The sequence below is a fragment of the Myotis yumanensis genome, unplaced genomic scaffold (assembly GCF_028538775.1).
Source record: "Myotis yumanensis isolate MYYU_CA2020_CCGP unplaced genomic scaffold, mMyoYum1.0.hap1 SCAF_16, whole genome shotgun sequence".
Lineage (NCBI taxonomy): Eukaryota > Metazoa > Chordata > Mammalia > Chiroptera > Vespertilionidae > Myotis > Myotis yumanensis.
The window spans coordinates 45342444-45353009 of record NW_027223767.1 but is presented as its reverse complement, the minus strand read 5'-3'; positions in this window follow the sequence as shown (position 1 = coordinate 45353009).

Below are 10566 nucleotides of genomic sequence, written 5' to 3'. Positions count from 1 at the left end.
GAGAAAGGAATCAGAAGAAAGAGGCAGGAGCGAGCCCCGGGTACTGATTGGAAGATGGCGGCGTAGGTAAATGCCTGTACTCGCCACCCCCCACAACCACATCAAAATTACAACTAAAATACAGAACAACCATCATCTAGAACAGTGGTCGGCAAACTGCGGCTCGCGAGCCACATGTGGCTCTTTGGCCCCTTGAGTGTGGCTCTTCCACAAAATACCACATGCGGGCGTGCATGTACAGTGCGATTGAAACTTCGTGGCCCATGCGCAGAAGTCAGTATTTTGTGGAAGAGCCACACGCAAGGGGCCAAAGAGCCACATGTGGCTCACGAGCCACAGTTTGCCGACCACTGATCTAGAACCACTAAGCTGGCTGAATGGAAATCCTACAACTAGACAAGTAAAGAAGAAAGCGCACTGAGACTGGTAGGAGACTCAGAGGCACTGAATGGGCTCTCCCTGCGGAGGCCGCCCAGAGGAGCAAGGGGTCCCAGCCCCACACCAGACTCCCAGTCCAGGGTCCCAGAGCTGGGAAAAGAAGTCCCTATGGGCAGTAAGAACTATGAGCTGTAAAAACCAGTGCAGATTGGTGCTCAGTGACACAGAGGCTGCTGGAGACCCAGCTATTTCTCTTAAAAGGCCGGCACCACGAACTGAATTTACAAGGTCATGCTTCCTCTGAGCTCCAGCACCAGGGAGAGGCTCTAGGGAACACAGACACATATGAGGAGGAACTGGATTGTCTGGCATCAGGGCAGGAACTCCAGGGCAGCTTTCTCCCAAACAGAGGTGCTCGCAGGGATCATTGTTCCTATCCTGGGATCTCCCCGGTTGCAGAGCTGACTGGCAGCCATTTCTGTTCGCTCCACCAGGTGATTCTCTAAGACCCCACCTCATCCAATTTACAACTCCCACCCAAGCTGCATGCCGAAGCTTTTGCATATGAATGACCTTTTCTTGCTCAGGGTAAAATCTCTCAGACAAGCTGCAGCTGGGTCAGGGAATCCCAAACCTATCAATAAAAGACCCAAGACCTGGCACCAGCACCAGCCTGCCTTGCTTCATAGCTGAGCCTCATCTGGGCACTTCCAAACCCGATACAAAGAGGAGGAGTCTGCAGATCTCTCTGTAGCTCCCGCCAGGTGGCCCCAGGCAGTGGCTGACTTGCACCTCCCTGGAGACCTAAGAGCCAGTGTGCCCAGTGGTCAGTGTCAGACCATACCAGATTACAACTCTACACATCCATAAGCAACACACTCACGGGGCAGACTCAGTGAGCACCAAAGGGGTGTCTCCTGCACAGAAGCTCTCCCACTGTAGCTACAGCTGGTCCTCACAGCCAATTGGCCTGGAGGTCAATTTTTCCTAGTGACACCAACAGCAATCAAATCTCAGCTACAATAAGACTGTGCTCACAGCCCACAAAGGGGTGAACCCTAGAGCTCCCAGATCAGGTGACTGGGGAGGCTGAGCCACTGGGCCCTATAGAACACCTACTACACAAGGCCACTCTACCAACTCAAGGAGACATAGCAGTTCTACCCAATACATAGAAACAAACACAAGGAAGCAGTCAAAATGCGGAGACAAAGAAACATGTCACAAATAAAAGGAATGGAAGAAAGCAAACTACTGGATATAGAGTTCAAAACAACAATTATAAGGTTACTCAAGAATCTTCTAGAAACCTCCAAAAAATGGAAAAGGACCAGTTAGAAAGTAAGCATACACTGACTAAAATAAAGAATATACAGGGATTCAACAGTAGAGAATCAAATCAATGATTTGAAATATGAGAAAACAAAAAAACACACACAACTAGAAGAGCAAAAAGAAAAGATAATCCAAAAACATGAAGAATAGTGGCAGGAACCTCTAGGACAACTTCAAGCGTACCAACATCTGCATTATGGGGGTGCCAGAAGAAGAGACAGAGCAAGATATTGAAAACCTATTTGAAGAAATAATGACAGAAAACTTCCCCTACCTGGTGAAAGAAATAGACTTACAAGTCCAAGAAGCACAGAGAGTCCCAAACAAGAGGAACCCATAAAGGACCACACCAAGACCCATCATAATTAAAATGCCAAGGGCTAAAGACGAAGAGAGAATCTTAAAAGGAGCAAGAGAAATGCAGTCAGTTACCTACAAGGGAATGCCCATACGACTGTCAGCTAATTTCTCAACAGAAATTATGCAGGCCAGAAGGGAGTGACAAGAAATATTCAAAGTGATGAACAGCAAGGACCTATAACCAAGATTACTCTACCCATTTCCCCTGGTATTAGTCTACTCAGGCTATCATAACAAAATGCCATTGACTGGGTGGCTTAAGTAACAGATATTTGTTTTCTGGGTTCTGGTGAGAGCTCTCTTCTTGGCTTATAGACAGCCACCTTCTCACTGTTCACACAGCATTTCCTCAGTGTGTGTCCTGGAGAGAGATCTCTCCCTTCTTCTTATAAAGTCACCAATTCTATCAGATTAGGAACCCACCTTAGGACCTAGGTTACCCTTAATTACCTCTTAAAGTCCTATCTCCAAATACAGTCACACTATGGGTTAGGGCTTCAACATGTGAATCTGGGGGACACAGCTCAATCCATAGCACCCCTACTCCTTCCCCAGCCATGTTCCCACCCCGACAGTCCCAGTGCTGACCAGGCTTGGCCCTCAGCTCACAGCAAAGCAGACCTTCTTCCTGACTCTGGGCCCTTGGAGCCAGCCAGGAATTATATTATAACTCTGTTTTCTGGAAGGCGGCTCAGCCTTTACCCCTCTCCAGCCGGATCTTGCCAAGGAGGGCAAGTGGAGCTTGGCTTGGAACAGGCCTCTGGGAAAAGGAGACAAGCCAGGAGGAGGGAAGCAGATGGGGAGGAGAAGGGAGAGTGTCACTCACATGCTCATTCATTCATTCACCAACTATGTGCTGAGCTCCCAGATGAACAGTGGATGAGGCACCCTAGGGTTGACCAGGAGGTGGGGGAGAGCCTGAATGTGCCCCAGGAGAGATGCTCTGTCCTCCACAGCCTCAGATTTGACACCCGGTGAACACTGAGGCGGGACGTATCCCTAGTTCAGCTCACTCCCACTTGTGCATGCACTTGTGCACACACGCACGCACACACACACACACACACGCACATGCACATGCACACCTTCCATCTTCTGCATCAAGAGTGAGAAGCCTTTATAGTCAGCCAGATCTGGAAGCAGAGACCTGTGCCATTGACCAGCTGCCTGATTTAAGGCCAAGTCACTTCTCTAGACATGGAGCCTCCATTTTCCCAATTGCAATACCCACCCCATAAAATTATGGTTATGGGCCCTGGCCAGGTAGCTCAGTTGGTTAGAGTGTTGTCCCAATACTCCAAGGTTGTGGGTTTGATCCCCAGTCATGGCACGTACAAAAATCAACCAATGAATGCATAAATAATTGGAACAACAACTCAGTGTCTCTCTGTCTCTCTCTTTCTCTCAAATTAATTAATAAAATAAATTAAGGTTATGGGAAGCCTAAACACACACTGGACATGAATGCACTTTGTGGCCTACCTAGTACAAATGTTCGTTCTGCGAAAGAGAGCACTGCTATCTTTCACTAAGCACCTAAGGCAATGCCAAGTACCAGGCCCCTGGAACGGGAGCTCTGGGGGGAAAGCAACTCACCTCGTTCACCACTGACTCCCCTGAAACAGTGCCTGGCACACATCAGGCCTCCTACAGCAAGTGTTTGCTAGGAGCTTGGCTATATGCTATCTCATTGAATCTTGACAGCACGACCCAAGTACTATTATTTATCCTCCTCTGATGGCTATGGAACTGTGGGTTAGGTAATTAAGTCAATGTCCCAGTTTCCAACCATAATAAGTGGTGAAGTGAGGTTTGAAACCAAGCAATCTGGACCCAAACCCATGGCGAGGATGATAAGAGTGATGACATTTGGAGCTTATTAAAGCAGAGGTTTAGTCCCCTGCCTCCGCCATATGCACCAGGATAGGGTCCTCTGCCCTCCCTTTTGGTGTTTCTGCCCAACTCCTCTTCTCCCCTCAGGGGTCAGGTTCCCCGGCCCACCCTGGTGCCCACCTCCGGCTGCTCAGGATGCTGACAAAATCACCGCACACACACCCCTTCTGCCTGGAAGGTGGCACATCTTCCTTTGTCATCTTCCACCTAGAATCTTCCACCAGGACCTCCTTTCTTCCTCCCAAACGATAGCCCTTATTACTTAGTTTCCCCTTTCTGGTGCCAAAAGAATCCTGTTCCACTTGGCTGCCCCACTGGGAGATAGTACAAAAAGAACATTGCCCTGAGCTATAATCTGCTGCTACCACCAGCTTGTTTACGCCTTCAAGCAAGCAAGTCACAGACTCAGGTAGGCCTCAGTTCCCCATCTGTGTAATGGGTGAACCCTGGTCTTCCCGGAAGTGACCTTTCCTGGCTTTTGGGCTACAGCCATGTCCCTCTTCCCCGCCCCCCACCCCCACACACACACACACCCTCTCCAGCCAAGATACTGCCCTGCTCTCCCCAAAGCTTCCTGTGTGGTCTCTCCTCCCACCCACCTCCCACCCCAGAAGTTCAGGCTCTGCTTCCTGGCAGCCTCTGCTCTTCCCCCACTCTGGGCCTTCCCTCTACTCTGGCTTGTGCTGACCCTCTCTTCCTCCACCAGTGCCCCAAGTCCCCCCCAGGCCACCAGAGGCCCCCCACAAGGCCACCATCTGCAAATAGCACAACTGAAGCTGCCCCCCAGTTTGCAGGGCTATCTCCCCTCATTAGAGCCCCAAGAACCTCCGCTGCAGGGGTTTACAAGGCCATTTGAGTTTTAAAGGCAACCCTCCCCACACCCAAAAGAAAAAGTTTCAAAAACTTTTAAGGTCCACTTACATATAAACCCTTCTGGGCCTGTTGCCTGGACTTGGAACTCACCCACCCCTAAATTCGAAGAAATCTCTTCTGGGGAAGGGTTTTGTTTTTACCACAGCCTCTCCCTCGTCCAGGGCTTTTGGAAGTGGGGGTGGTCACAGGTCCTGGGAGCACAGTTCAGGCTGGCCTGGCCTGACCCTTCAGGCCGAGATCAGGCCAGGGGTCACCGAGCAGTCACATGTCACTTTGAATGAGGAGCCTTGAACTCAGGCTGAGAAATGAAGTTGGGAAACAGCTCAGCCAAAGGCAATTGGGCTTTTTTTTTTCCTTATGCTTTCGTGGGGGAGGGGGGGGAGAGCGGGTTGGGGGGGGGGGGGCTCTATTGTCCAACTAACCTTCCACAATGCTGGAAAATTGAATTTATTTCCTGAGCAGTCTGATCCAATTTCCCCTGGGTGGGAATGAGGTTGGGCTCCCCTCCCTGCTGCTCCAACTAGAAGCTTCTGGCTCTACTCAGAGACTGGACCCTGAGCCCTGGCCCAGCCAGGCAGCACCCCACCCCCAATCCGATCCTCCCTCAGGAAGCCCCCGCTCCCACCCCTGCATGTGGGGGAAACTTTCTCAGGAGCTTCAAGTTTCCTTGTCCTTCTCGCTCAGCAACCAGCTGTCTTGGCCTGTCTCCCACACACTCCAGCTTTCCGTGCGTGCCCCTCTAAGTCCCCGGGGCTCCCCCCTCTGCTCTACCCTCCAGGGCTCCAGGGCAAGCCGATAGAGAGAAGGACAGCTGTAAAGCATTTGTGCTGGCCGCCAGGCTGTCGGGGGAGCCATCTGCAGCGGGGTAGCTGCCAGGCCTGAAATGACGAGAACCTTGGGCCGCAGCCCAGCTCCAGCCAGGCCCCAGCCCTTCCACCCCAACCCTCAGCACAAGAACCTCTGTCTGCCAAGACCAAGGAGGCCAGGGGTGAGGAGAATGACCTGGAGGCCACTCCAGGAGCCCGGGGGCAGGCACAGTCAGCCCCTACTTGGCACCCTGCCTCTGAGCTTCGTTGTGGGGGTGAGGAGATTGCCCTAGGCTCCAGGACTGCCCACCCAAGCCCCCGGGAACGGCTTGTCCTCAGCTGGTCCCCACCCCACTGCCACCCTCCAAGGTCAAGAGCTCCTCACCAGCCCCACTTCCCCTTAGTCTGTACCCCTCCACCCTGCCGGCGAAGGACTCTGAAGGCGTGGACTGCAGAGACAGACCTCCGACCCCATCAGGCCCATCTGGTTCCAATCAGGAGAGCAGGTTCCCAGATCATGGAGGGCGCATGGGGGAGGGAGGCCCCACAGTCCCATGGACACCCCCAGAGCCCTCTCCCGAGTGCAACCCCCTCCCATTTGGTCACCTTTCACCTCTCAGATGGGCCGCACACACCTGGGTCTCATAGACAGCCACCAGAGGGCTAGGTGAGACAGACTATTCTTACCCAATAGTCTGTCAACATAAGAAACGTCCAAAGCTGTAAGAATTTTTGAGAGGTGTTTGTTTGTTTGCTTGTGGGGGTTTTTTAGTGAATTTGAGCCAAACTGATGGCAATTGCCGAGAAGCAAAAGCAAAGCAAGGGGGAGAAGGTGTGGAATCTCTGGGGTTGGATAAAAAATAAAACAAACAGACACTCCTTTTACATAGCTGGGTATAGGATAGTTAACACTGACAATTAACATGTTAATGTGAGAAATGGCTCACCTGTCCAAATTTCAAATGACGGACTAGGAAACAGAAGCATGGAGAAAATGAGGGGCGCCCATTTTACAGGAACACACGTGGGTAGACCCTCCTCCGGTTCCTCATTGGCTGAGGACTGTTTGGTCATCTATTTCCTAATAGGTCGCCTTGGTCTTGCTGTCTCCCATTGGGTTACTTAAAAAGAAAAAAAAAATGGGCTGGGCCCTTCTCTAGTTGCTTCCACCTCCCTTTGTCTCTAGGGCAGCGGTTCTCAACCTGTGGGTCGCGACCCCTTTGGCGGTCGAACGACCCTTTCACAGGGGTCACCTAACTACATCCTGCATATCAGATATTTACATGACGATTCATAACAGTAGCAACATGACAGTGATGCAGTAGCAACGAAAATAATTTTATGGTTGGGTCACCACATGAGGAACTGTATTTAAAGGGCCAGAAGGTTGAGAACCACTGCTCTAGGGGGCTCTTCCTAGGACATGTGCTATCGGCCCAGATCATGGAGGACGTATGGGCGTACAGCTCATACCCTCCCCACCCCACATCCTGTTTGCTCTGGGGAAATTCAGTAATGGCCTGGCCACGTGCTGTTTCTTTTCTATGAAGATAAATCAGAGGCATGTTTCTTACAATAACAATGACAATGAGGGGACTTGTGGTCTCTGCTCAGGTGCCAAGGTTGCGCATTGAAGGGTCAGGAGAAAAGGAAATTACTTTGATATTCCAAAGGCGTGTTATCAGGTGTGTTAAACATAATTTATATTAGTTCACACAAACACTCCATCCATGCTTTTGTTCCGGCCCTCCAGTCCAGTTTAAGAACCCATTGTGGCCCTCTAGTCAAAAAGTTTGCCCACCCCTGGTCTAAGCACAGACCCCAGACCTCTGTCGGTAGTTAGATGTCCAGACCGCAGAGGAGAAAAGGGAAACCGGAGGAACAGGGAGGGAGAAGAAGGGCTGCAAACAGGGAAGCAGGGCAAGCGAAGGTCCGGGAAACCACCAGATCCCAGCAGCACCTTGTTATGAATGGGGTCCTAAGAGCACCACTTCCTGACCTCGGCCCAGGCCCTGTTCACACGCTCTGCCCACTGGTCTTCACTCCATACATAGGAATTACCATCCCCACTTGACAGGTGGGAAAACTGAGGCTCCGACCTCAGTGAAAGTCTTCCCTGCCCACCCTCACCCAGCTGGTAAGCACTCACCCCAGCAGGTGTGATTCCAGAGTCGGAGCACCAGGCTGCCCTCTAGAAAGTCAGGGCTGCCTCAGCAGCCCCATGCCCTAGGGCCCCCATCTTGCCTTCTCTGCTGTCTCCAGGCTTGGACCAGGTGGGAGCCAGTTCTGGAGAAATCTACCCTCCTTGACCAGGCCCTGCTCTGATTCCCCAACCCGCACCCTCCCAGACCCAACCTCTGTCTCCAGGCCCAGGGAAAAGGATACAAACCTGAAAATAAAAGCCTCCCTGGTCCTGGCTTAGCACCAGAGTTCGAATCCTGGCTCTCAATGAGCTTGGCATCTGGGCCTCAACCTTCCCATGGATAAGATGGACTGAGTTGTCTAAAAGTGGGTCAAACAGCCCAGCTGGTGTGGGCGTGGCTTGGTGGTTAGGCGGCAATCTATGAACCAAGAGGTCACGGTACCATTCCAGGTCAATGTACCCTGGGTTTCGGGCTCAATCCTGTGTGAGGCATGCAGGAGGCAGCCAATCAGTGATTCTCTCTCATCATTGATGTTTCTCTCTCTCTCTCCCTCTCCCTTCCTCTCTGAAATCAATAAAAATATGTTTTTAAATAAAAGTGGGTTGTTCAGTGAATCTGTGGATTACCCAACCCCCATTCTTATCCTAAACAAACCTCGAGACCTCCTCTTGGCCTGGGTGGTCTTTACAAAGAACGTTCTGACCCCAATTTCAGAATTTAGAGCTGGCAAGGGGGCCAGGAGAACAGCCCCCACCCCCACCCCCTCACTCCCCCCACCAGCCGTGGAAGCAGCTGATCTCCGTTTCTGCCTGAGGGGACTTCACTGCCGCCTCTGCTGAAAGCAATTTGTCATGCCCTGAATTAAGTGGTTCCAAAACGGGTTTAATTTCAGTTTAATGGCTCTGTTTTTATGTGTAATTAAATACCATTGCATGGCGAAAATATGTTGTTTGCACTTCAGAGAGTGTAAGGGCCTGGGAAGCCAGCCCCACCGGGTTTCTACTCACTCCCAGGCCCCACCAGCCCCTCCCCTGGCCTGGCTGGAATTGTCTAGGTTGTGGGGAAGGGGATTAGCGATGTGGGGAAGACAGGGGGGCAGTGAGGACAGAGCCAGTCCTGGTGGTGCCTGCTGGCTCAGTAGAGCATGTTTCTAATTATCTATAGCACACACACACCCCTACTCCCTGACCCCAACCCGCCCCAACCCCTGGGGCCTCAGACATAGAAGGGATAGGTCACTCTGACAGTGAAGATCTAATTAGACCCTTGGCTGGCTGCAGTGGTGTCTGCTCCCCGGGGGTGTGCCCAAAAGTGCCCCATTGTCTCTCCTCTACTTACTGTTTCCATTAACTCCCCCTCCCCCTTGACCCTTTCCCCAGACTCACAAGCAGGGCCCCTCGCCTCCCCTCTTCCCTGGGACCACCCAACATTCCAGCCGCCAGCCTACCTCCCAGCTCCATCCAACCACATCATCTTGACTTTCTTTAGGTCAGAGGTGACATTGACATAGGGGTCTAGAATGCAGGGGGCGTTTCTCTGGCTGGGAATGTTCCAGGGTCATTTACCACACAGCCATATCTCCTCTCCCACCCCCACGCCCCTCCACCCCCGTCTCCCCCACTCCCTCAGGACGGGGCAGGGCAAGCAGGCGCCCCAAGTCCTGCGTGCTTCAGAACATTCCTGGAGCAGCTTGGGGGAATCTGGCCCCGAGAGCAGAGAGGCTGGTCGGAGCAGCCTTTTCCTGGAAGGAGTTGGAGCCTTGGCAGTGGCTGGAACCTTGGGGCCCTGATAGGAGGAGGGGCCGGGAGGCTTGGCCAGCTCTCCAGCGATTTCTCCACCTGAATCCAATACCAGAGTCAGTCCAAGGCTCCATTTTTTTCTTCCTACTCCCACCCAGCCTTCTGGCCAATATGGAAAACCCAGCCCCCCACCTCCAGCCCACATCAGGGCTGGATCGCCGCTAATGAGCTGGGAAATGGAAACCAAATGCCTGATGTGGCTCCGCACCTACCTATGGCCTAATCCTGGCAAGATGGCCCCCATCCTCCTGCTCCAAGCCACAGTGGGGGGGGGTGGGGGGGGGGGGATGGGGAGCAGGACAGAGCACTGAGGGCTGTAGTTTTAAGTTTATCCGGGTATGGTGGCCCCATCAGGACATAATAGTTTGGTCCTTGCCATCTCCTTTCTACCTCTGCCAGAGATGCTGATGCCCTTGTGGCAACTAGAGTGACCATTTCAAGGGTTTCTGGAATCTAGGGTGGGAGGGCCTAGTGCAAACCAGGCCGGCAAGTCCTCTCTGGAGCCCGCTTCTCCCATGGTGACACTGCCCAAACCGTTCACTCTGCCCAGGGGAGTGTCCCCATGGACACTGAGCTGCCCTTACTTCCTCCTTTATTGACACCTAGGACCTGGCTCTTGGATCATGAGGGCGAGCGCCAGGGGTTGGGGTAGGGGTGTTTCTGTGAGGTGTGGAACGCCCCCACCCAAGTGCACATCCTCTAGTCTCTGATGCTAGACAGCTCCTCCCAAGCCCTGCAGGGGACGCCTAATGAGCGAGGGTCATTCCTTCACAGCCAGGAGGGAAGTACATACCAGAATTTCTTATTCCCTCTCTCCTCACCTCACACACATTCATTCAGATTCATGGAGCAGCCCACATATGGACACACCACACAAATGCACTCATCCATACACACCCAGACCAGGTAAGAGCCCACACTCTCACATTTCAGGTATCACTTTGCTATATTCACACACATGTGCACACACATGCACGT